We start from the raw sequence: 26453 nt of genomic DNA, 5'->3' as shown, positions 1-26453 counted from the left end.
CTGGTTCTTTAGAGAAGCCAATGCAATGCCTTACACGTTCTTGTTTAATTTTCCACCCTCGCTGCTCTGCAAAGGCGTTTCCCCCTTTACACTGGATGCGTTTACATAGGACACGACCTCGGCGTATTGACCTATGAGATTTAGAGCTGGGATTTTGAAATCACTGGCGTAGCGCTGTAGAAGCTTTATGATCAGGGAGTCGCTGATCCATCAGGACACACTGCCCAGGTGTTTTCCCAGCTGAGCTGCTGGAGGCTAAGGCAGTCTGAGCCCGGAGCTTGCTGGATGTAAACGCGCAGTGCAGCCATAGATTGCAGGGCAATCTCAACTCCTAGTCATTCTTTAGTGACCACAGACTGCAGACACGTGCCCCTATGCACTCCTCACTTGCAGTAGTTGCAGGCTCACTACTCCAGAGGTGCAGCGGCTGTGGGGGCACGCGCGGGATTAGAACAACCCCTTGAACCAAGCGCGAAGTAGTGTGTTGAATGAATGAGCGTGGCTAGTGTACTAAATTACCCGGAGAATAACGGAATCCAGTCCGGGGTCACAATGGTGACCTAAAAATACCCTGGAGGCAATAGAGTGAGAGGAGGCGTTGGTGGAGAACCACGCTGTCTTTGGTGAGACTGGAGCCAGCAGATCGCGCTGTTCCTAGGACCAGGCAGGCCCAGGTTGCGGTGACCCATCCCTCAGCGGGCAAGTCTCCAAGGCTGCAAAGCCTGCCTTCAACTCTAGAGATGACCCGAAGTTAGGTCTCGTGTGTGTGTGTGTGTGTGTGTGTGTGTGTGTGTGTATGTGTGTGTGTGTGTAGTGGGTTGTTCACGATTGCGACCACCGCACTGCGCCGCAGCCCGCAGCGCCCCGGGTGCGCGCAGCCCCAGCCCCGCCTCTTCCCCGTGCGCCCCGCCTCTCCCAGCGCGTGCCACCCGCGCACCCGGGGAGCTCGCTAGGAACCCGCGGGGTAGGCGGCCGGTGTCCCGGCGCAGGCGCGCTGGTGTCGCCGTCGCTCCCGCCGGCCGCCCCGCACGCGCCCCCGCCCCGCCTCCGCACGCGCCGCCGCCCCGGGCGCCTGTGATTGGCGGTCAGAGGGGCCCGCAGGTGGCGGCGGCCGCAGAGGCTTAGGCTGGCGCTGGCTGGCTGCCTGGAGCGGGCGACTCCCTCTCCGCCGCGCGCCCTCGTCCTGTCCGCGCTGCCCGGCTCCCACTGTGGCTGCGGCCCCAGCTCGGGAGCACCAGGGCTCTGCAGCTTCGCGGTCGCGCCTTAGGGGCTGCGGCAGGTGACCCGGGGCCACCCGAGGCGCGGTGGCCCTGAGCCTGGCCGCCATCCATGAGCCTCGCCGCGGACCTGATTCAGGCCGGCCACCCCGGGTGAGTCCTAGAGCCCTCCCCTCAGCTCCCGCAGCTGGATGCCATGCTCCCCTGCCACGTTGCGGCAACTTTTGGGGTGGGTGTCTGAAGATGTCGCGCGCGCGGTCCCCCGCACCTGGTGCGTGTCCCAGACCCGGGATGCGGGGCATGACAGCCTGCCTCTGCTAAGGGGCTGGTGGGGATTTGAACTTGGCCAGTACGGAGTCATGTCCGCCCCTTTCCGTGGCTGCCGGGGCGGGAGCTGGCCCCTGCGATTCTGCGCTGGCCACGTAGCGCTCGGGCTGCGGTGCACCGCGCACCTTGCTAAGAGACTAGCGCTCTGGCGGGCGCCTCAAACCACCCGGTGCGCACCCGGCAGCTGGCCAACACAGGCCACGTGACTCTTTTTAGACTCCTAATGTTAGCAAAATGGGGCTAATTAGGGACTCTCCGAAGGTCACGGCCGGCGTGCAGCATTAACCCCCAAGGCAGACTGCTTCTGGGCTCAGCCCCCAGGCTGCCAGTTGAGGAGAGGTGCGCTGGTGAAGGTACTGGGCGCGGTGTCGCTTTTCATCATGGTCTCTTTCTATCACCCCCCCCCCCCCCATCTCCAAAGATACCAGACTTGGAGAGATCACGAGTTCACCCACAGGGTCTCGACAGAGGTTTTGGGGGGTAACCTCTGCTTCCGTGTGAGCGTTCCGTGTGAGCGTTTGTGTGGTGGGAGCCCTCGCAAGTGCGGCATCTGAGACACCCTCCTCTTCTGGTCACTTAATTGACTGATGTTTCCGCAGAATGCGGAGTAGGGGACTCTGCTGAGCGCCGGCGCTTATTCATAGGCTGTGTTTGGCTTCCGGCCTCCCAAATAAACCCTGTCCACAGGACCTGTATCCCAGCCACTCCTTTGAGACACACACCAGAAAAGGCCAGAGAAGGGAAGTGGGCATGCCAAAAGGCAGCCTTCTCTAAAGATCTCCCATCTGCTCCTAGAAGATTCCTTGAAATGGACTCCATTTCTGTCGGCCCCACCCCCAACCCTCTAATATACATCTTGTTTATTTTCTCGAGACTTTCCCAGGGAGAGATGGACACCTGCCCTCGGTGTTGTCACTGTGATCCAGATCTTGGAGAGGCTGCTCTCTCATTTTGGGCTGGGGAGAGAGTTGTTCCCCTGTCCTGCCGTTACCCTGTTCCCACACGACCTCCAGCTACAACCGTTACACTCAGCGATGTCACGGCTGCTATCGTCCTGCGATGATTGACAGGTGTCTTAAAGACCTGTGATGACTGACAGGCATCTTTTGAGCCTCCCAGTCTTTATCCATAAGATGGAACCACCCTGATTCAGTCTTGCTCAAGCTCTTGGGAACCATGTAAAAATGCACCGGGGTTGAGACACCAGGTGCAAGGGAGATGTTGCCAGGCATCTCGGGAGGGGTGTGGAAAACGAGGTGACTCCAAAGATTTGACAGCGACATCAGGACCCTGTCTGCAGATCAGAATATCTTTTTCTAGAGACATTTAGTTTTGGTAGAGCTTCAAAAACTGCTTTCTATCTTCATGTGGGTGTTCATGGCCTAGATGTGGTCAGCTGTGTCTTCTGAATTACTCCCCCACCTATGGAAGAGGAGCCTCTGTGTCTCTGGAGCTGGGGACTCTAGGGGTATAAGAAGCGCTCTCTCTCTCTCTCTCTCTCTCTCTCTCTCTCTCTCTCTCTCTGTGTGTGTGTGTGTGTGTGTATGAATGTGCCGATTCACATGTGTGATTAGTCATGCATGTCTCTGTGGAGATGGTGTGTGTGTGGCAGGATCCTCTTTGTGATCTGGATTGTAATCTTTCTGTGTGGGAGAGGGAAGTGCGGAATTTATTCACCTCTGAGAAAGGGAACTGCTAGCCACATCTGGTAATTTAAACTAGTAGTCTTTTAGATCATGTCCTGGCATGAGGTGGGGTGGTGGTAAGATGGGCTAAGTGGGGTAAGAAAACATGTCTGTGACTTTGGTGTTCAGTTCAATTGGATTCTCTCTTGCCAAAAAGTGCCTTTTAGGAAACTGGGTTCTTCTTCTCCCTCCTCCTTCTCCCCCTCTTCCCCTCCCCCCTCCTCCTCCCTTCTCCATTTCCCTGCTTAGTTCTCGTTGTGTCTGACATGGTCATGTCTGAGTTCAGGCAATGCAGTATTGTTGATCAGCCCCTGGTCAATTTGTTTTAACATTTTATTAAAGTATATATTAAAGTATAATGGCAAAGAGTTGTAGAGCTCACAAGTGTATATTTGGGGTTCTTAATATCTGTGAATTTGAGAGACGGCTGACCAGTTAAGAACACTGTGCTCTTTCAGAGGACCAGGGTTCAGCTCTCAGGGCCTGCGTGCTGCCTCACAACGAACTGTGACTCCAGTCTGGGAATTCTGCAGGCATAGCATGCACATGGTACACATATGTGCACCAAGCATGTATGCACACATGCATATACAATACAATAAGTAAATACTTAAAGTGTATACCTGATGGATTTTCATAGACTAGCCATGCCTGTGTATCTAGTTTCCAAACTAAGAACAAAAATACCATAGTCTTCCTAGAACTCATGAAAAGCGTTAGCTCCCCCAAACTAACATCGAGATTGGCCAGGCAAAGTTCATTTCATTTTTATTAAAGTTTTTGGCTATCAAGCTAAAATGAGACTTTCAGGGTTTTTTTTTTCTTGATTCCTCCCTTTTAAGACAGTGTCTTCTTACCTATAGCTCAGAGTTCATGGAACTCTCTATACAGTTTAGGCTGAATTCAAAACTGTGGCTATCCTCCTACCTCAGCCTCTGGTGTGCTGGGATTAATGGCATGAGCCATGTCTGGCTTTTTTTTTTTTTCCGAGACAGGATTTCTCTGTGTAAACAGCCCTAGCTGTCCTGGAACTGCCTCTGTAGACCAGGCTGGTCTTGAACTCACAGAGATCCTCCTGTCTCTGCCTCTCGAGTGCTGGGACTAAAGGTGTGCACCACCACCACCTGGCTCCGGCTTAATATTTTTTTTAAAACTTCCTTTTTATAATGAGTTCAAACTAGGAGTCATTTATCTATGGCAGAAAGTTAGGAGGAAAAGTTTGATCTTAGGACCTGAGCAGAGAATCAGTGGGCAGCCTCACCATCTAGGGATGATGAGTTCTTTAGTGGGGTGACAGCTAGTCCCCAGATATAGCAGACATTGATAACTAGAGTTTCATTTACTCCTCTGAATTGTTTCTCCATTGAGTAAATTTGAAGGGTGCACATCTTAAATTGCATGATATCAGTGAAAAAATATGAATGAGCTTATTTTTAATTCCTCGAAGTTGAAAGCTGGACGGGATCAGGAAATTTCGGCTGATTTATGAGTGGATGGGGCTGTTGTCACATGGTAGCTCCATGTTGGCTGGAGAACACAGGCACCCAATGCCATGAGCCCTCAGAAAAGAATCCAGAAATACAACACCCAACATCTCTAGAAAGTTCCTCTGAATACTGCTGTCTGCTGTCTGGTTGGAAGGCCCTTTTTGGCCTCCTACAACCAAATTCATGGGCAGACTCCCTCCGAGGGTTCAGTGCTGCTTTGTGAGTTGGAGCCAGGTGAGCTCTGAGGTCACGCTGCATTTTCCTCAGCCGCGTAGGGCTCTGGCGGCACATCTCCGGGGTGTTAAAGAAGGCCTGCTCAGGTGTGTGTACGTTATATGTCACCCCAGATTCCCCCAAAGGTTGAAGGTTCTCTTTCCCCGTCCAGTGGCTCCTTTCACTAGAGTGGGTTGTAGAGAATGGGGGGGTTGCTGGGGGCAGCGCTCCCAGCATCTCCCAGGAGGAGGGGAGGATGCTGTGTCTGCCATGGAGAGGACTAAGTGGGGCTGCCCTGTCCTTGCCCACGGCAATTTTCATCGTCACCTTAACAAGATGCTGCTTGGAGCTTGGTGTTCTTTCGGTGACTATATTAGTTCTCTCTGCTGTGACACAATACCCCATGAAAGCAATTTCAGGAGGAAAGGAAGGAGGCAAGGACAGTCCGAGGGTGCAGTCTGTCATGGCTGAGGAGGTATGGCTGCAGGACCGTGAAATATGAGGCAGCTTGTCTCACATTTTCACATCAGGAAGTAGAGCGAGGTGGATGCTGCTTTCCTTCCTTCCTCCTTTTCTTTATCCTGGACTCCCAGTCTGTGGGACGGTACCGCCATATTTAGTTGGGCCTCCCACCTCGGTTCAGCCTCTCTGGAAACACTCTCACACACAGGCCCAGAGGTATCCCCTGTGGTACCAGATGACGTGGTGTGGACAATGAAGACGCACACACGGTGGTGCTTGTTGCTGAGAGCGAGCAGTGTTTGCAGGCAGTGGGGATGACTCCACAGCTCCTTCATCTTTCCAGGTGGGAGGATATGCCTTCTGGTTTACAGATGTGTCTGAGTGTCAGAAGTTCAGCACTCTGCCGGAAGCACTTGGGAGGCAGAGACAGGTGGCTCTCTCTAAGTTCAAGGCCAGCCTGATCTGCAGAGTGAGTTCCAGGACAGGCTCCAAAGTTACACAGAGAAATCCTATCTTGAAAAACATTCCTTAGAAGTTAATGTGTTCTGTGAGGCAGACTGAGGGTCTAGGACTGAGTGTCCAAGACAGCTTTCCTACACAAATTAGGCTCTTCTCCAGGGTGGCGAGGGCTTCCAGTCATTCTTTGTCCTCTTTGGCATCTGGTTTTGACTTAACGTGTAGGGCCACTTAACCCCAAACACGGGATTGGAAATCCAAAGGTCTCCTGAGTGAGTGTGAAGTTCAAACAGGGAAGTGTGAGAACGTGGAGTTGGAGTCCTGCCATCTGCCATGTTGGGACCAAAAGCATGCCCATCAGTAGCACCCCCCCCCCTTGATCGCCAGGGGAGTCTGTCTTACCTGGTTCTGTTTTTTTTTTTCCTCTAAAGATGAGGTTTTTAGGCTGGGCGTTGGTGGCGCACGCCTTTAATCCCAGCACTCGGGAGGCAGAGGCAGGCGGATCTCTGTGAGTTTGAGACCAGCCTGGTCTACAGAGCTAGTTCCAGGACAGGCTCCAAAGCCACAGAGAAACCCTGTCTCGAAAAACAAACAAACAAACAAAAACAACAACAAAAAAAGATGAGTTTTTTATTAGCCATTGTAGATTTACTAGTTAGCTTTAATGCCTTGATAAAACACCATTGCCAAAAGCAATATGGGAAAAGGGAGTTTATTTTGGCTTAAGGTACCAGAGAGGGAGTCCATAATGCTGGTGTGTGTGGCAGTGTGTGTGTGTGTGTGGCAGTGTGTGGCTGGAGCAGGACATGATCACATTTCATCACACTGGAAGCCAAGAAAGTAAGAAGGAAGTTGGGCCAGGTAGAAACCTCCAAAGCCTGCCCCCAGTGACCCACCTCCACCAGCAAGGTTCCATGTCTTAAAGGTTCCAACTTTCCCAAACAGCGCCACCTACTGGGGGACCAAGTGAGTGGATTAGTTGAGTCTTAAAAACACAGGCATACATGCAGGCATAACAGCAATGCACATAAAATAAAAATAAAATATTTTTAGATGGATGGTGGTGCACTCCTTTAATCCCAGCACGTGGGAGGCAGAGGCAGGTGGATCTCAAAAATCTGGTACAGCCCCTTTGGATATCAGTATGATCAGTGTGGCAATTTCTCAGAAAATTAGGAAGCAACCTTCCTCAAAACCCAGCAATGCCACTTTTGGGTATATATCCAAAGGATGCCCAACCATGCCACAAGGACATGCGCTCAACTATGTTCATAGCAGGATTGTTTACCATAGCCAGAACCTGGAAACAACCTAAATGCCCTTCCACCAAAGAATGGATAAGGAAAATGTGGTACATTTACACAATGGAGTACTACACAGCAGAAAAAAATAATGGCACCTTGAATTTTGCAGGCAAATGGATGGAGCTAGAAAACATCATTTTGAGTGCAGTAACCCAGACCCAGAAAGACAATTACTAACTTATAAGTGTTTTTAAAACATAAAGCAAAGAAAACCAGCCTACAAATCACAATCCCAGAGAACCTAGACAACAATGAGGACCCTAAGAGAGACTTACATAGATATAATCTACATGAGGAGTAGAAAAAGACAAAATCTCCTGAGTAAATTGGAAGCATGGGGACCCTGGGAGAGGGTTGAAGGGGAGGGAAGAGGCAGGGAGAGGAGTAGAAAAAAAATGTAGAGCTCAATAAAAATCAATAAAATTTAAAAAATGAAAACTAAAAAAAGGCAAAAAAACTTGTATGTATGTATGTATATATATATATATATATATATATATATATATATATATATATGATGTATTGTGTGTGTGTGTGAGATGCATGCCTGCTCGTACCAAGCGTGTGTATGGAAGTCGGAGGACAGCCTTTAGTGTTGGCCATCACAGTCCACATTGCCTGAAGCAGAATCTCTTGCTGTTTGCAGCTGTATTCACCAGGCTAGCTGGCAGGTAACCTTCTCGGTCAATGCTTCTCAACTTGTGGGGTCATGACCCCTTTGGGGCCGAATGCCCCTTTCACAGGGTTGCCTAAAACCATCAGAAAACACAGATTTTCACATTATAATTAATAACAATAGCAAAATTACAGTTATAGAGTAGCAACAAAAATAACATGAGGCACTGTAGTAAAGGTCACAGCGTTAGGAAGGTTGAGAACCGCTGGTCTGGGTGATTCTCATCACCTCTGCTGTCTTGCTGTAGGACAACAGATGCTCACTGCTGTGCCGTTTTATGTGGGTTCTGGGGATTTGAACTTATGCCCTCTTAACTCATTTTACATTCAGCCTTCTATGATCTGCTTGGGTTTAAATATTACCCATAGATAGACAATAGGAGATTTCTACCATTTGCAGTAAATGTCCCTGATAGATCTGTGGTCACATATGAGTGTCCAGCATCTGTAGTCCCAGACCGGAGAGCAGGGTGTTCTTGACCAGCCTCTCTCTGTGGTGTTAGGTCCAGTGGGGTTTGTAGATTACTTCACTTTCCACTACACCATGGGGGGAGTTCCTGTTTTCTCTTGTACTCAGCTGTGGCTCTTTTAGGGTTTGCTTCATCTGACCAGCACGGAGCAACTGCCCTCCTCGCCCTGACAGTTTACCTTCTGTCACTCCTGTCTGCCGGGACTTTCACCTCTGAATCATACTCCCTGGTTCACTCTCTCTAAGACGCCTCCTTTGCGCCCCGCCCAGACTAATAATGGTAATTTAATAACAGCGCTGGAGATGGCGATGATACCGGATGCTTTGTCCGTCATCTGAGACTTTCAGCCTTCTTATAAAGAGCCCTCCCCCAGCTGATCCTACGTGGCCAACTGTGCCAGAATTGGCTCAGACACTTCCTGCTCCCGGACACAGCCTTTGTAGGATCTGTTCGTTTCACCGGAAAGGCCCTGCTCTGCTGAGAGTTCTGTGCGGGGAGGTTTTATTTTCTGCACTTAGACTCATCTGATGTTTATATTTCCCCACTGTCTGGGCAGAGGTCTGATGGCTTTCCGTAATGAAAACCATCTATCTTGTTATCACGGAATGAGTAATTTGTTGTTTCCTCACTGCTCCGTTGCTGTCTCAGCCATAGGCTGATGTGGGTTCGATTTTCTTTTGGATCTGTCTCTTGCCTCTGTTCTGTCCCGTTCGTCTTGCATTCCTAGGTTAATACTGTTGGATGTAATTACCAAAACCTCGGAATAAATCACCCCGTCTTAGACGTTTTCTTCAAAACTTTCATATCCATTCCAGCCTCTTTGGTCTTAAACATGAGCTTTAGGGTCTTCGGATATCCTGAGAAGTCCTGCCACGGTTCCTATTGAATCTGTGGTTTCTGGAGGGGAGTCTTTCATCCTTGAATGTGTGGTTTCTGGAGGGGAGACAGACTTTCCATCCTTTTTCAGTTGTTGCATCTTACTCGTGGACTGATGGGTCTCAGCAGATGCCCCTTTTAGATGATAATGAAGCTTTGTGACATTCTCCATGAAGCTCTGGGGACGTGCACTGGATGCTTTAGAGTTGTTCGTATCATTTTCACATTACATCCTCATGGAGGTGTAATTCTCATGGTGCGCCATGCACTCACTTAGCATTTATGATTCGAAGTTCTAAGTAAACTCAGGGCGTGCAGTGAGCACCATACCTAATACTGTCGGAGCACCCTTGCTGGTTTAATACCGTCAGGGCATCTTTACTAGTTCAATACCGTCAGAGAATCCTTGCTAGTTCAGTGCCATCGGAGCACACTTGCTAGTGTCATTAGAAATCATAGACCCATCATCAGTCATTCCCCGTGCCCTCCCTCACTACACACAATACACTAGATAATAGGAAACCTTCAGCCCAGTTCCAGTCTCTCTATATCTGCCCATCCCCGGCATCTCTCATATACTTGGGATCATCTTGCAATGCAAAAAAATGGTATCTTGCATGTGGCTTCTTTTAGTTGGTTATGTTTTTGAAGTTTTTCTGCGTTGCAGGATCATTTGCTTCCTTCCTTTGCATTGGTGTATTCTGTCCTGTGTGCATATTACATTTTACTCGGCTGTTCCCCAGTCTCACAGGGTTTTATTGTTTTTTCCCCAGGGAGATCTTCATGCCGCTAATTACATTTCTCAATTGCTTCTTGCCCATGAATAGTTATAGTAATCGGTTTGTGCACTGGTTATCTTTCTTGCCCATGAATAGTTATAGTAATCGGTTTGTGCACTGGTTATCTTTCTTGCCCTTGAATAGTTATAGTAATCAGTGTGTGCACTGGTTATCTTTCTTGCGTGGTGACAAAAATACCTGACCAAAGCAACATAAGAAAGGAAAGAAAAGATACACTTCGGATCACAGTTTGGTCTGTCCTGGCGGCAGGAGTTATAATGGCAGGTCACAGTGCGCGTGCAGACAGTGGGAGAGGCGTGAATGCTGCTGCCAGCTCCTTTACCTCTGTTCGCTCTGGGCTCCACATGGGACGGTGCTGCCCACATTCAGAGTGGCTCTCCCCATCTCCGCCAATGCAGTGGAGACAATTCCTTACAGACACCCTTGATGTTTGCATCCTGGGGTGCTAAATCCTGCCATTGACAATGAGGCTAACCATCGCGTGCTGGTTTTTATATTATTTTTTTCCTAGCATCTTAGTTGGTTATAGGTTTTTCTGGATATTTTTGTAGAAAGCCAAACATATCACAAATAATGCTACTTGTAGCATTTTGGACCTCCAGCATAATGGAGCCGCAGTATTGTTAGCCACCTCCAAGTTCGTGGTCTGTCTTTGATCCACAAAGATGTGTTTTGCGATCTACAAAGACTGAGGAGAGTGCTTCAGAGTGGAGCCTTGGCATGCTAAGAAATTTTGTGCTTCCAATAGCATTTGACCTTGCTTTAAAAATTATATTTTTGTTTAATCTTATCAAATTCCTTTTTTATATCTTTCTTAATCTTCTAAAGTTGAATTAGACTTAATAGTAATTCATTTTGATATTATATAAAGTATGATAAATTACGTATTTTTATATTTTTGGTTGTGAGCCTAGCCTTTAACGGCTGAGCCATCTCTCCAGCCCAAATTACGTATTTTTTAAAGTATAAAATTATATATTTACTACTGCATGTTTTTTTGGGGGGGTGTTTCACCCAGAGAATGGCTTCCACTTTCAAAAAGGCATTTTTCCTTCTGTTCCATTCCCATTGGATTGATTCTTCAGTGGAATCAAGGTCTTCAGGAAGGACAGAATTGGATCGGTAGGAAACTTCACAAGAACTGATGAATGCGTAGAACTCCAAACAATTCCTGGCCCATTTCAAAGAGCATCAATTGATCAGGAATCTTAAAGAGCAGGCTTCATGGGAGACAGGGCTATCTGAATAGGATAGTTTGTGGGAGAGGTGGGATTTGACCTGGTATTTGAAATTAATATCCAATTTATTAAGATAAGACACCTGAGTTAGAGAGTTGAGCCGAGAAGGGAGGAAATTAAAGCCACTCAGTGGTTGCTTCTAAAAATGCTGCATTCTTTCTCCAGTGATCTTTGTTTTTGTCCAGATGGATGCAGGTTTGAAAACGGCCACTTTCCCAGCGGCCGTGAGCATTCCTCGGTTAAGAGGAAACATGCAAAAACATGGGTTTTGCACTTAGGTCCTAGTCCCTGTTCTGATGTCTTAACAGTAGTGGCTGTTTGTCTAAGTATCATTTTTATTGCTTACCTATCCCATGTGTGTTAGCTTGGCTTGGGAGAACAGGTAACAATTTAAGTGGCCGGGTGCTGGCAGAACCTTCAGTGGGGGCCGGGCGTCTGCTCTGAGAGGGGGGAGCTGCACTGAGGGACACCCAGGAAAGCAGCTCTCCCAGGTTCCACCCTCCTCACCTTACCCAAGGTGTAGACTGCATCACTAACTGGTCCTTTCCCTCATCTCTTCTTTGAGAATTCAGAGCCCCCCAGTGGTGTTAGCACCAATGCAAAGGTGCCAATAGTGCTGCTATTAGGAGGGTTTCTGTGCTCACCTCTAGCAGCAGGGAGACTAGACAGCACAATACAGCTGGAGGCCAGCAGGACGGGGTGGGGGCCTCATGAAGAGACTCTAACTGCTTTGAATCTAAGAATGAGTGTGTGTGTGTGTGTGTGTGAAGAATGAGTGTGTGTGTGTGAAGAATGAGTGTGTGTGTGTGTGAAGAATGAGTGTGTGTGTGTGAAGAATGAGTGTGTGTGTGTGAAGAATGAGTGTGTGTGTGTGTGTGAAGAATGAGTGTGTGTGTGAAGAATGAGTGTGTGTGTGTGAAGAATGAGTGTGTGTGAAGAATGAGTGTGTGTGTGTGAAGAATGAGTATGTGTGTGAAGAATGAGTGTGTGTATGTGTGAAGAATGAGTGTGTGTGTGAAGAATGAGTGTGTGTGTGTGAAGAATGAGTGTGTGTGTGAAGAATGAGTGTGTGTGTGTGTGTGAAGAATGAGTGTGTGTGTGTGTGAAGAATGAGTGTGGACATGTGTGTGTGTGAAGAATGAGTGTGTGTGTGTGAAGAATGAGTGTGTGTGTGTGTGAAGAATGAGTGTGTGTGTGAAGAATGAGTGTGTGTGTGTGTGAAGAATGAGTGTGTGTGTGAAGAATGAGTGTGTGTGTGTGTGTGAAGAATGAGTGTGTGTGTGTGAAGAATGAGTGTGTGTGTGAAGAATGAGTGTGTGTGTGTGTGTGTGAAGAATGAGTGTGTGTGTGAAGAATGAGTGTGTGTGAAGAATGAGTGTGTGTGTGTGTGAAGAATGAGTGTGTGTGTGTGTGTGTGAAGAATGAGTGTGTGTGTGAAGAATGAGTGTGTGTGTGTGTGTGTGAAGAATGAGTGTGTGTGTGTATGAAGAATGAGTGTGGACATGTGTGTGTGTGAAGAATGAGTGTGTGTGTGTGAAGAATGAGTGTGTGTGTGTGAAGAATGAGTGTGTGTGTGAAGAATGAGTGTGTGTGTGTGTGTGTGAAGAATGAGTGTGTGTGAAGAATGAGTGTGTGTGTGTGTGAAGAATGAGTGTGTGTGTGTGAAGAATGAGTGTGTGTGTGAAGAATGAGTGTGTGTGTGTGAAGAATGAGTGTGTGTGTGTGAAGAATGAGTGTGTGTGTGTGAAGAATGAGTGTGTGTGAAGAATGAGTGTGTGTGTGTGAAGAATGAGTGTGTGTGTGTGTGTGAAGAATGAGTGTGTGTGTGTGTGTGAAGAATGAGTGTGTGTGTGAAGAATGAGTGTGTGTGTGTGTGAAGAATGAGTGTGTGTGTGTGTGAAGAATGAGTGTGGACATGTGTGTGTGTGAAGAATGAGTGTGTGTGTGTGAAGAATGAGTGTGTGTGTGTGAAGAATGAGTGTGTGTGTGTGAAGAATGAGTGTGTGTGTGAAGGATGAGTGTGTGTGTGTGAAGAATGAGTGTGTGTGTGAAGAATGAGTGTGTGTGTGTGTGAAGAATGAGTGTGTGTGTGTGTGAAGAATGAGTGTGTGTGTGTGTGTGAAGAATGAGTGTGTGTGTGTGTGTGTGAAGAATGAGTGTGTGTGTGTGTGTGAAGAATGAGTGTGTGTGTGTGTGTGTGTGAAGAATGAGTGTGTGTGTGTGTGAAAAATGAGTGTGTGTGTGTATGTGAAGAGTCAGTGTGGACACGTGTGTGTGGAGGGCAGTGCTCGGTGTCTTCTCATCTCTTTCACCTCCGTGAGGCTGGCTCGTCAGTGAACTCCAGGACTCTGCCTGTCCGCACTTCCCCAGCACTGGGTCATATATGTGCTCTCGTGACCTTTGTGACGTGGATATTGGGGATCTGAAGTCAAGTCTGTGAGCTTACGTGGCAAGGATTCTACTGGCTGGGCCATCTCTTAGCCCCTGTTCTCATGTTTTAACTGCTATCCTTCCTACGTGATTATGAGTTGAATATATATTTATATGTCATCCACAGAGATAAGACAACCCTATGGAATGTCACGTTATGGCTCTGATTTGTTATGGCTCTGATTTGTAGCATTCTGCTAACAGAGGTGCTCTGTCCAGCAGTGATGAGTGCAACCATCTGTTACTTTGGTCTCACCGAGCAGACTCTTGGGAAACAATGCAAGGTGTACAAGCTTGGAGAAGGACAGATACCCGGGGGGCGCCAGTGCCCTCAGCCTTGGGGTCTGCCATGTCTGTTTGTCAAAGTCTGGATGCAGTGCCCTTTGACTGGGTCTTGGCAGCTCATTTAAACATTTCCTTTTTGTTGTAAATCCAGGGTGGTTTCCTAGGCAGGGAAGTGGGCAGCTGGGGTTCTGTGAGGCAAAGCTAGGGAGGAACAGTAATCGAAGCCTCTTTACTCTTTCTTTCTGAACGTGGTCTGTGGCGGTTCGTCCCCACCGTCAACTGGATTGAGTGCAGGGTGACCATGGAAGCAAACCTCAAGCGTGTCTGTGAGGGAGTTTCTAGATCATGTTAGCTGAGGTGGAAAGACTTTAAATGAGGGCAGCACCGTCCCATGAACTGAGGTCTCATATGGAACCGAAAGGAGAAAGTGAGCTGAGCACCAGCATCCGTACTCGCTGCTTCTTGATTGCTATGTCATGTGACCTGCAGCTCCCCACTTCCGCCACCATGACTGTATTCCTTTAAACTGTGAGCCAGAAGAAAATCTCCCTTCCTTAGATTCCTCTGGTCAGGCTAGTTGAGACTGCATAGCCTGATCTGTGCAAGGAAACCACCATGTCCAGCTGCATCTTATCGTGTTCCTCCAGGCTTGGGAAACATGGCGGGTGCTGTTTCAGATAAGTGAGGTTCCATTATTTCGTTTCCTTTGGAAAATGAGTTACTAATTGCATTAGCTACTTTTCTGCTGCCGTGATTAAAAGCTATGTCTGAGGGTTTGTTTGGGCTATGGTTCCAGAGGGATAAGACTCCATCACCATCACTGATGAGGTATGGCCACAGGCGGGCCTGGCAGCCGGAGCAGCAGGCTAAGAGCTCACATCTTGATCCACAAACATGAAGCAGCTAGAGTGAACAGGAAATGAGAGTCTTTCAACTCTCAAAGCCTCCCCTTGGTGGCACACTTCCTCCCACAAGGCCATACCTCCTAAACTTCCCCTAACAGTGCCACCATCTAAAGACCTAGTGTCCAAATCTATGAGCCTGTGGGGACATTCTTGTTCAAGCTGCCGCGCTGATCGTGAGGGATTTGGGTACTGGACTGATCCACAGCACAGCCGCAGGGGTTTATCTCCTTCTCTCAGCATGGCCCTCCTAACTTCATGGTTCTGTGGGAGGTCTCCATGCCTCCCAGCTGGGAATCCTCCCTTCTGCAGCCCCGGGTACCCACCCTTGACTTCCTCTTGTCATCCCCATACGGCTACTTTCTGTGTGGGTTCCTCCCTGCTCAGGACACTGATGGGGTGCAACACCCCCTCGGTGAGTCAGCAGAAAGTAGGATTTTAGAAGTAGGGGCCTCTTCCCATGTCATTGGGGGGCTCTGCCCGTGCCTCCTTCCTTCCCAGCCCAGGGCCCTTCCTCTGCTCTCCTCCCTCTCACCAAAGGCACAGATACACAGATTCCTTCTATTTGTCTTTTCTACTGTATCATTCTACTTATTAACCTCTGGTCTCACCTTGCTGTCTCCTCCCTCCTTTTCTCTAAGTCTTTCTTTTTGAGACAGAGTCTTCTGTGTAGCCCAGGCTGGCTGTGAATTCATGATAATCCCCCTCCTAAGGACTGACTTTATTAGCCTGCATCTCCACGCTCAGCTGGCTTTCAAAACTCTCATCAGATGACAAAAGCATTGACTTTTTCAGCCCCCCTTTTATCTTGTGTGTGCATCGAGAACTATATGTTTCCAGCCATTGCTTTAGCAATGTTTGCATCCATACATTTTGGCCTGTGATACTGAGTTACTGTTCACACATGAACCTTTAAAGATTTCATTGTGATTTCTTCTTTGACTTAGAACTTAGAATCTGTTTTAATATAGAACTTTGTCATTTTTACTTTAATGCACAGAGAATGAGTCTATATGATTCCAGGTTCTTAAAATCTGTAGACATTTGTTTTATACCCATGTTGTGGAGATTCCTGTTTGTCTGCCACTCACGCTAGTCCCTTATGCTGCTCAAATACCAATTTCTTCCCATGATTTTGCAGTTTAATTTGTCACAGAGGAATCTATAGAGCCCCATTAGTCAGTTTCACCTTGTGTTCTCTTAGCTTAGCTTTGCATATTTCTTTTTATTTATTTATTTTCTGATTTTTATTAGTTCTTTGAGGATTTCATACAATGTATTTTGGCTATATTCACCCCTCCCCCCAGCTCCTCCCAGCTCTGCCTTCCTTTCCTTACCTGCCTGACTTTGTGTCCTCTTTTATATATATATTTTTTATATATTATTTTTAAAACCATCAAGTCCAATTTGTGCCACCCTTATACTCTTGGATGTGTGGCTCTTCCACTGGAGCAAGGTCAACCCACCAGGAACCACATCCTTAAAGAAAACCGACTCTCTCCGCATCTAGCAATTGCAAGTAGCTCCTTAGCCAGTGGCGACACTTCATGCCCACATCCTGTCTCCTTGTTGGCATGGGCTTTCACAGGTCTTATGTGCCGTCAAACCACCGTGAGTTCAGAGGTGCAGCTGCCCACTGGGACCAGAAAGCACGGTTCCTTGTAGTGATCCCACCTTTGGCTCTCACAGTCTTTCTGCCCTCTCCTCCTCAGTCATCCCTAGGGAGGAGGGATACAGTCAAAGCCACGAGCTAAGCGAGCTTTAGTTTAATTTGCGTGCAGCCCCTTAATCTCTAATAACGTGTTTGTCCCAAAGTTGGTGTTTAATGAGGCAGTTTTTCTTGCCTTATCATTTTCTCCACCTGTCTTTTTCTCTTACTTTTACCATGCAGAGCTCTGAATGTTTTTTCTCTCACTTTTTTGGGGTATCAATAAAGCATGAAGCTGTTTTGTTTATCCCTAACCTACAAGTTTGAGTGTGAGCTGTGTCTACTTACTAATGTATTTGGTTTTATCTCGCCATCTTATTTTGCTCTCTTGGGTGTTCCACTTCCTACATACAGTGATCCCCCTCCCCAGTCTATAAGGTTGCATCCTGGGGACCTGCTGCTGCGCTTGAAGCCTTACCTGGCACTGAGCCTTCTTGTGTTGCTGTTCTCACTGCTGAAACAGGACACCCAACCAAAGGTGACTTAAGAGAGGAGAGGTTTATTTTGGTTCATGGTTTGAGGATACAGAGTAACCTGGTGGGGACAGAGAAGCAGGAGGCTGCTGGTTACATTGTGGCTGCTGGTTACATTGTACCCGAAATGATCAATGCTGAGACTCATCATGACATCAGCTTGGCTCTGACACCCTTGGGCCACCCCACCTTTCGGTTCTGCCACCCCAAAGCTGCAGATTCCAGAGGTGGACCTGCAGGATGCAGTGTTTGCCCTGCTGGATTTGGAGCTTGGGCTTCTCTTGCTGTTCTCTCCTTACCCCCCCCCCTTTTTTTTATGAATGGATGTGTTTGCGCTGAGCCTTTATATAGTAGAAGTCTTTCATGTGTGCTTTGATTTTATAGGCATCATGGTGTAGAGTTCTTCTTGAGTCTCAGAAGGGACTTGGGACTTTGGAACAATGTTGGGACTGTTAAGACTTGGGGACTCTGACAGGTGGCTTAAGTGAATTTGTGTTGTGAGATAACCAGGATCAGGAAAGGAATGTTACAATTCATAGTGATGTGCTTGGGTATCAATTTGTGCTGGTTTAACCTTCGTTAGTAGTTTGACTGGATTCTAGATCATCTAGACGAACCTTTGGGCGTGTCTGTCTATGAGAGTAGATGTGTCTGTCACGAAGGTCTGACTGAGGCAGGGAAATCTACCCTGGATGTGGGCAGTACCCTCCCATGGGCTGGGGCCCAGGACTGAAGGGAAAGGAGAAAGCAAGCTGAGCACCAGCGTTTGTCTCTCTCTACTTCCTGACTGTGGTTACGAAGAGACCAGTGTCTCAAGCTGCACTTGCCATGACTTCCCTGCCTGGCAGACTGAGCCAATGAACTGACCCTTCTTTTTAATCATATATCTTCACCATAGCAATGAGAAAACCAATCCACTTGTATAGCACCACATGCTCCCTGTGGTGCTGCCGCACGGGGAGGCAATCTGTCCTTATACCTCCCTTACATCACTCTTGCACGTTAGGCCACTATGCTGACATTTTGTTGTGCTGTAACAACTAAAGCTTGCCTGAAGATCAGAGTGTGGAGCTAGCCACACTAGTTAGCCACAGAGGCCAGGCAGTAGTGGCACACACCTTTAATCTCAGCACTCAGGGAGACAGGGGCAGATGGATCTCTGTGAGTTCAAGGCCACCCTGGGCAACACAAGATTGAATCAGTTTTAAAAGAGAAACAGGGTCAGGTGGTGGTGACTCATACCAGTACTTGGGAGTCACACGCCTTTAATCCCAGCACTAGGGAGGTGGAGATGGGAAGGGATATGGCTGGGCAGAGAGAGGAATATAAGGTGGGAGGAGACAGGAGCTCAAGGCATTCAGTCAGAGGACTGTAGAGACAGGATATTGGTCTGAGGATTTCATAGAGGTGAGAACTAGTGGCTGGCTGCTCTGCTTCTCTGATCATTCAGCTTTCGATCCCTAATATCTGACTCTGGGCTTTTACTATTAAGACCAATTAGAGTGAGACCCCACAGGCCACTGTGAGGGTCATGTGAGCACAGGCCCCGGGATCTGCAGTGGCTGATCTGAGAGCGGAGACAGCTAAGGAGTGACTCACGGGATTGTGGATTCTCTGGACAAAAGAGTGATTCATGCCTCAGGTGGGAAGGAGTGGGGTGCGTTAGACTTCATCATGCCTCTTAGGATGGCATGCCGCTTAACGGTATGAATTGTTTATTTCTGGAATTTTCCGTTTAATGCTTTCAGTCTGTGGCTGACCACGGGTAACTTCAGCCGTGGAAAGTGAAGCCTTAGGCAAGAAGAGCCAATATCTCCAGCTGCCTTTGTGTTGGTTTTACCTCTCTCTCCAGGTCCTCTGTAGTCTTTCCTTACTCAAAAGATTTATACTCCCTTTCTATTCCTTGACATTTATTATGCAGTGACTTAGCATCTATACTAGCCTTGAAACATCTAAACTGAATCAAACTCATTTCTATCTTCAGCACTTCAAGGACTTCAACTGTGATTGGCCTCCTGTTCAATTTGTACCTCAGTGTTTTCTATTTTAGGTCAAAGTTAAATCGTCATCTTTTCCATGTTGTATAATTTATTGATGTCATTATTCTGCCTTCATCCAACTCCACTGTCCACTTTCTGTGAGACAGGAGTTCTCACTGGCCTGAAGCTAACCAGTCAGGTGAGGCTGGCTCACCAGGGAGCCCCCCAGGATCCTCCTGTCTCCACTTCCTCACGCTGGGATAATAAGCACACATGACCATGCCTGGTATTTTAATGTGGGTTTGAGGGGTCACACTCAGGACCTCATGCTTGCAAGCACTTCACCGCCCGAGCCATCTCCCTTTGTTTTGTGATTTGTCTCTTCCTGCTGATTTAGTAACTTCTGTGTCTTTGATGTTCTGAGTCTCAGTAGGGCGTATTTGACAACGGCTTTGCTTTTTTGTTTCTGCTGCTCAGGATTATCTGAGTGTATGAGATGTTGGAGTTGTTGTCTGATCAATGGTCTGGAAGCCTCTTAGCTTTGTCTCATTGGATGTTGCTTCTCCGTTCTTTCCTATCTCCTGCAACTCTGACTGACACATCTGGTCTGGGGTTTCCCTCTGTGTGCTGTGATTATCACTGACTAATACAGAACTGCTTTGAGTCTGTGATAGGGTAGAGCAGAGGTAGGCGGAGAAAACTAAACTGAATGCTGGGAGAAGGAAGGCGGAGTCAAGGAGAAGCCATGGAGCCGCCACCAGAGACAGATGCACTGAAACTTTGCTGGTAGGCCACGATCTCGTGGTGATGCACAGATTAATGGAGGCCAAGCAGTGATTAATTAATACAGTTTCTGTATGATTCTTTTTGGTTCTGAGCTGCTGGGCAGCCGGGAAACAAACAAGTGGCCCTCTTTCAACACACATCTAGGAACTTCTCATACCACCTATGAAGTTCTCTCAATTTACTTTCTTATTTCATGTTACATACACATATGCGTGTGTGTGTATATATATATATATGTGTGTGTGTATATATATATATATACATACATACATACACACATATATATGTATATACATATATATTGTTTGTTTGTTTGTTTTTCCTTTTCTTTGTTTTTTTCCCCCTGTAGACCTCATGGTGTTAGTAGTAGCTATACCCACTTTTGTCAATAAGCCCATATTTTTGTGGTTTTTTTTTTTGAGATAGGATTCCATGCACCCTAAGCTACCTGTGGATGGATTACAGGTGTGCGATACCATGACTGGCTTCTATTTCATCTTTGTGTGTACATGTGTGCACTCATGAATTTAAATATTAAACGGCAGGAGTCTGTCTCCTTCCATGATTTGGGTCCTAAGGATCAAACTTGGCTCATCGGGTTTGGTGCCAAGCAAATCTACCCATGGAGGCATCTTGCTGGCCCCAAACCTCTATTTCTAGACCAGACTTCTCTCTTGGCTCCCTGAGTACCTTATACCCAATGTCTCCTCTGGTTGCACAACTTTTTGAAAACCAAGCTCTTGATTTCTGATTTTTCTCCCAAAACTTGCTCTACTTATTTCTTCAGTTTCAGTCAACATAAAAATTATTTTCTTCATAAGATAACATATTCATTTATTCTTTGGAACTTCAGAAACACAAGCAATGATACCACATTTCCCCTGCTTGTTCTAAATTAATATTTGTAATCTAGTGTGTGTTTTCCATGCATAAATTATCATCAGAATTACTTGGTTTGTTTCCAGACTTCATGAGATACACAGTAGAGAAAGTACAGCTGTCTGTCTGTCTGTCTGTCTATCTATCTATCTATCTATCTATCCCAACGTGTTTTCTAATAGTTGAATCGAGGTGTTATTTAGCATTTAAGTTAATTATAATCTAATGAAAGTCCAGTTCAGTAGTGCTAACTGTTTTCACACATGGCCACTGGTGGCTGGTGGCAGCCATGTTAGTCAGTGCTGATGGATGGGGCTATTCTTGTGGGAATATATTGGTCAGGTTTTGAGTCCCTTTTATATGTGAAGAAATGATAATCTAAGATTAATTATCTGCAGCTGAGTTAAAGGAAGATGTTTGAATTGATTCACAAAGCATTCGGTTGTCTGTTGATCATAAGGAGAAAAGCATTTATGCAAATTTTGAAGTTGGGGAATTGTAGGATAGGGAACAACCCTGGCAAGTCTGCATGTCCACCCTAACCCAGGCAGGTGTGTGTGCCCACCCTAACCCAGGCAGGTGTGTGAGGTGTGTGTGTGCCCACCATAACCCGGGCAGGTCTGTGTGCCCACCCTAACCCGGGCAGGTGTGTGTGCCCACCCTTACCCAGGCAGGTCTGTGTGCCCACCCTAACCCAGGCAGGTGTGTGTGCCCACCCTAACCCAGGCAGGTCTGTGTGCCCACCCTAACCCAGGCAGGTGTGTGTTCCCACCCTAACCCAGGCAGGTGTGTGTGCCCACCCTAACCCAGGCAGGTGTGTGTGCCCACCCTAACCCAGGCAGGTGTGTGTGCCCACCCTAACCCAGGCAGGTGTGTGTGCCCATCCTAGCCCAGGCAGGTGTGTGTGCCCACCCTAACCCAGGCAGGTCTGTGTGCCCACCCTAGCCCAGGCAGGTGTGTGTGCCCACCCTAGCCCAGGCAGGTCTGTGTGCCCACCCTAACCCAGGCAGGCGTGTGTGACCACCCTAATCCAAGAAGGCCTGTGTACCCACCCTAGCCCAGGCAAGTCTGTATGCCACTCTAACCTGGGCAGGTCTGTGTGCCCACCCTAACCCGGGCAGGTCTGTGTGCCCACCCTAACCCGGGCAGGTCTGTGTGCCACCCTAACCCAGACAGATCTGTGTGCCCATCTTAACCCTGGGGTGTCTGTGTACCCACCCTAACCAGCAGGTCTGAGTGCCACCCTAACCCAGGCAGGTGTGTGTGCCCACCCTAACCCAGGCAGGCATGTGTGAACACCCTAACCCAAGAAGGCCTGTGTGCCCACCCTAACCCAGGCAGGTCTGTATGCCACCCTAACCCTGGCAGGTCTGTGTGCCCACCCTAACTCAGACAGATCTGTGTGCCCATCTTAACCCTGGGGTATAGTAATAAGGGCGGCGGGGCTGCGTCCCCAGCACCCCAGCTGCCTACATGGCTAGCTTATGCCCCGAAATAACAACACACAAATTGTATTCATTTAAACACTGCTTGGCCCTTTAGCTCTAGCCCTTACTGGCTAATTCTGATATCCCGATCAACCCATTTCTAATAAACTGTAGTACCGGTCTTACCGGGAAGATTCTAGCCTACGTCCATCCTGGGTCGGAGCTTCATCGCGTGTGTCTGCCCAGGAGAGGAGAGGATGGCATCTCTCTGAGGCGTCTGCTCCCGAGAGAAGAGATGTGGAGTCTGAGCTCACTTCCTCTTCCTCCCAGCGTTCTGTTCTGTTTACTCTTCCCACCTATCTTCTAACCAATGAGGGCCAAGCAGTTTCTTTTTATTTAACCAATGACCTTCCTCCATCATTTCCCCTTTTTCGGTTTAAACAACAACAAAAAAAAAGGCTTTAACTTTAACATAGCAAAATTACATATAACGAAACAGTTATCAAGTAAAAGTTACAATAATCTTTATCATAACTAAGGAAAACTATAACTATAACTAACTATTCTTAACTCCATCAAAGACTCCAGAAAGATACAATACTACCTAAGCAAACAAGAAAAAAGCAACTTTTAAAACTCTAGAAATGACAGAGACATCTCGCTGCCTGGACAGTCACCCAAAGTTCCTCTGTATCGTTGGGGCATCCATCTTCAGCCTTCAGGCCCATGGTATCCAGCAGACATTTCCATAAAGCAGGAAAATTCAAAGTCAGTTCAGTCACTATCTGTTGTGTCCTGCAGAATGTCTCGCAGACTCTTTCATGAATCAGGAACCCTGAAAGATCATCTCACCTTAGGCAAGTTCAGTAGTCCTCTCTCTGTGGGTTCTCTGTATCCAGTTTATGCAATCGTCCAGGCAAGAGCAGTTTCTTGCCCAAATGGCTATCAAACTCCATAACAAGCCTCTTAGATGCCCATCTTCCTCTTGAAGTAGATTGGTGCTGCCAGGAGCAGAGTGTCTCATTGTCATGAAAAGTCCTAAGTTATTAAAATGCCATATTCTATAATCTTTGAAAAATATGAAGAATGCCTATCTAAAATATATCTAAGCACATCTAGAAAATATTAACTAACATGACTACAAACTTGACTATTATTTATGATTATCCATCAACAACCTATATTTCCTAATTATACATTACATTTTAATAATGAACTACACAATCACAATACCTTAATCATTATCAGAAATACATATACATATAACAAAATTGACCATAAATCTCTATCAATAGAGCAAAATCTATACTAATGCAAATTATTCATACCTATATCATATCCCCCTTTAAATGTAAAAGAACATTTATAAACATTTTTTGGGAATATGGGCGCAGTTATTTCTCTCCAAACTGCTTCCTGCTGAATGGGGGTGTCGTTAATTAGGTCTTTCATGGTATAACCTGTGTGCTAGTTTCATCTCAGTTGGCAGTTGAGCGAAGCAATTTTCTGAAGGTGTTCACACCAACCCTTCAGGAGGGCGTGGTCCATCATACCAAATCGGAATAGAAGAAATGAACAGCGTCTCATCCTCTGTGAAAACAAAATAAGAAACTCCTTTCCAAAGCATCATGTCCTTAGATCCAAATTTCAAAGTCAAGGCATCAAAATATCTATGTTGGATTAGTTCAGCAGCATTTATAAATAAATATCTTTTAGCATCTGTTGCTCCTTCCTCAGCATTTAAATAATTTAAAGAGAGCATAATAGCATACAGTATCAAAATTCTCTGTGTATTTTCCATCTTTGTGCAGCTTTGTTTTAACCTCTATTTTGTTTATTTTTACTTTTAACTCTTTGCTTTTTGAGACAGGTTCTCTGTATCTTTGACCTGAAGAAACTCTGTAGACCAGGCTGTCCTTGAACTCTCAGAGATCCGCCTGTCTCTGCCTCCCAGGCATTGGGATTAAAGGTGTACACTAGGACACCTTGAACTCACAGAGAACTGTTTGTCTCTGCCTTCTAGGCACTGGGATTAAAGGCATGTGCTACCACACCTTGAAGTCACAGAGGTCAATCTCCCTCTGCCTCCCAAGTGTTGGGATTAAAGGTGTGTACTACCACACACAACAACTCTCTTCCTTTTTTTGTTTTACTTTAAGAACTTCAACTTTTAGTCTGCATATATTTTTAACACACTTTAAACCATTCAGAAATTTTCTCTGTCTTTGAATCTCTCTTTACTGTATATCTCTCTTTTTCTGACCACACGAGTCCTTAATTTACCAAGCAATCTCAGTAGGACTAAAGGTGTGGCTTTGCCGGCTAGATGTAGCCCATTCCTTAGCTTTCCAGCCTCATGGCTGAGGTACTGGCTGTAGCCATGTTTACTGCCACAACTCTATGGCATTTCAAGGTCCCTGCCAGCAAGCGAGCTTCAGCAGCCTGTGCTTGCAAACCGAACGAACCGCCTGCGTAAAAGAATAGAGTTTGCCCTGGCAGGACAGCCCAGAAAGCCGGCATTTTTAAACGGCGCAGCTTTTTTCCTGCTATGGCTGAAAACTGAAAAGCATGCGTTCAGCTTTTCGTCAACACCATTTAAGTGTTTCGTGGCAGGACCTCTTAATGAGCTGCAGGGTTTTTCAGCTAAAGCTGAGTCAGGAAGCTTCTCTTAGATGAGAGCGCTTGCTTGCCTCTAGCAAGCAGAGTGCCACAAATGCTTTAAAGCCAGAGTTCACACTGGCAGCACAGCCCCAAGAAGCTGCGCTTTAAAATGACACAGCATTTTTTCTGCTGCTGTTGCCGAATCAGGAAATCTCTCTACAGCACGCCACCAACAAACAGCAAAAATCTGTGTTAAACTCTCTCTCCCTTATTTTTAAGCCTTCTCAGGTTTTTTAAGTGGGTTAAGTCCATCACGTCGGGCGCCATTTGTAGTAATAAGGGTGGCGGGGCTGTGTCCCCAGCACCCCAGCCGCCTACATGGCTAGCTTATGCCCCGAAATTACAACACAGAAACTGTATTCATTTAAACACTGCTTGGCCCTTTAGCTCTAGCCCTTACTGGCTAATTCTGATATCCCAATCAACCCATTTCTAATAAACTGTAGCACTGGGGTGTCTGTGTACCCACCCTAACCAGCAGGTCTGAGTGCCCACTCCTCCCTTTGTTACTTCTCCCTGGCTTTATTTGTTCTTATGAAGTCATCTCGGTCTCTTCCTCTGTGGGAAGGAGCCCTGAGTGACAGCCCAAACATGGCTGAAACCAACACACATTCTTTTCTTCAAGTGAGTCATCTCCACCTTCACGCAGGGCCCTTCAGGGGATTATCAACAGATAACAGTGTCCGTTCCTCCTGCAAAACCAGAGTGGCTCACTGGAATGCCAGTCAGACCCGAAGTGTGGGGTCATGACCACTTCCTCTCTGATAAGCTATTCCCAAGTGGGTTTCAAAAATAAGGGTCGGTCTTGGGAGGACAGACATTCGGTGTTTAAGACCTACATCCCATGAGCAGTCAGGAGAACCGGAAGAAAACTCACCAACAGACAGTACCGCCTGGGGGAATCAGGGCTCAGCACACTCGTTTCTCCAGCAGAAGCTAACCGAAGAACTAGTTAGCAGCAATTCCAGTTTTATTTTGTAAAAATTTGTAAGATAGTTTGGGATTCAGTCTTGAGGCAGATAAGTAATTTTGGTGTAAATCTGTGTTCTGAACAAGCCTGTAACACAAGCGAGATCACTTAGCCATGGGAACATGTTTGCTGGTCTGTTCTGACCTGTCAGGCGGATCCGTCCCTTACCTGTTTCCCTGCAGACAGGTCCCTGAAATGGCTCAGGAGCCCCTGTACTTGACCTTTGATTATTTCACTTCTAGCCAAAGGGAAAATAAGACCTGAATGTGAACCATACTTTAGGCTCAGCTTGATCTGAGAGTTCCATAAAATAGCAAAAAGCTGGAATGAACCCAAATTCACAGCAATAGGAGTGGGGGAGTCCACAAAAACCATGTTCTAGCTAAAGAGGGACCCAGCAGGCTGGAGAGATGCTTCCCAGGGGGCCTGCCCATGTGGACTGTACCCCTGAGATGAGGTGGTTAGTGAGAAACGGGGCAGCAGACAACACCAGCTGCAAAGAACAGGAGGAAGTGGATTAAACGCGCGGTGGCGCATCCTGGACAGCATGCAGCATCTTCAGGGCTTCCTACATAGGGCTATTTTCAGGGTGATAAAGAACCTCAAAGAGCTGAAGGAACAAATTCAGAAAGGAGCAAACTCAAAAGGAGGCCAGAGGCAGAGAGCCGTAGGTGGCTTTAGGGACTTCTCGGAGTGGGTGACTGTTCCCCTCTGATAACTGGAGAGGAAAGAGACAGGCTGGG

General features: G+C 47.0%; 1 protein-coding gene across 1 annotated transcript in view; it reads left to right on the top strand.

Annotated features, from left to right (window-relative positions):
* Window positions 1-958: 958 nt before the first annotated feature.
* The window catches only part of LOC121464327 (myosin VIIA and Rab interacting protein), a 191941-nt gene continuing 166446 nt past the window's right edge, over window positions 959-26453 (top strand). The window contains exon 1 of the mRNA XM_041677220.1: window positions 959-1370. The gene's annotated coding sequence lies outside the window, so the exon portion shown is untranslated. The remainder of the gene's footprint in view (window positions 1371-26453) is intronic.

Source organism: Microtus oregoni, unplaced genomic scaffold, assembly GCF_018167655.1.
Source record: "Microtus oregoni isolate MIOR12 unplaced genomic scaffold, Mior012 000028F_ref0000031, whole genome shotgun sequence".
Classification (NCBI taxonomy): Eukaryota; Metazoa; Chordata; class Mammalia; order Rodentia; family Cricetidae; genus Microtus; species Microtus oregoni.
This window is presented reverse-complemented; position numbering and strand designations above follow the sequence as displayed.